The sequence below is a fragment of the Volvox carteri genome (assembly GCF_000143455.1).
Source record: "Volvox carteri f. nagariensis unplaced genomic scaffold VOLCAscaffold_19, whole genome shotgun sequence".
NCBI classification, from domain to species: Eukaryota; Viridiplantae; Chlorophyta; class Chlorophyceae; order Chlamydomonadales; family Volvocaceae; genus Volvox; species Volvox carteri.
Window position 1 is genome coordinate 1,871,543 of NW_003307562.1, and position 351 is coordinate 1,871,893.

General features: G+C 61.5%; 1 protein-coding gene across 1 annotated transcript in view; it reads left to right on the plus strand.

Annotated features, from left to right (window-relative positions):
* Window positions 1-351, plus strand: part of VOLCADRAFT_104818 (uncharacterized protein) — a gene marked incomplete at its 5' end in the record, with an annotated part of 17,546 nt that overhangs the window by 5,812 nt on the left and 11,383 nt on the right. The gene's annotated exons all lie outside the window — the stretch shown is intronic.

A 351-nucleotide genomic window follows, 5' to 3' on the forward strand; every position in this document is an offset into this window, starting at 1 on the left:
GGGGGGGGGAAGCGGGGCCGCGAGGGGGGGAGGACCTTGTGGTTCATGGGTGAGGTGTCGTACGATTATACGCTCGTGTTTTTCGAGTGCGAGGGAGGGGACCGCCGGCACAGGCTGTGTCGCTCGTACCGTTCCGGTGTTTGTGTGTACATGCGGGGTGTTACGTGCTATGTTGCCTTATGTGTATGTGTGTGTCTCCATAGCCGCCGTTAGGAGCCGGGGTATGTGTCTAAATGCGTGTACGGCGTGTGTGGTTTGCGGTTTGGACGAGTGTGCAGGCCCTTGCGGGACAAGCGTCCGGCGGAGGCGCCACTCACGGGACAAGATGCTAAGAGGCTCTCCGGGGCGGCA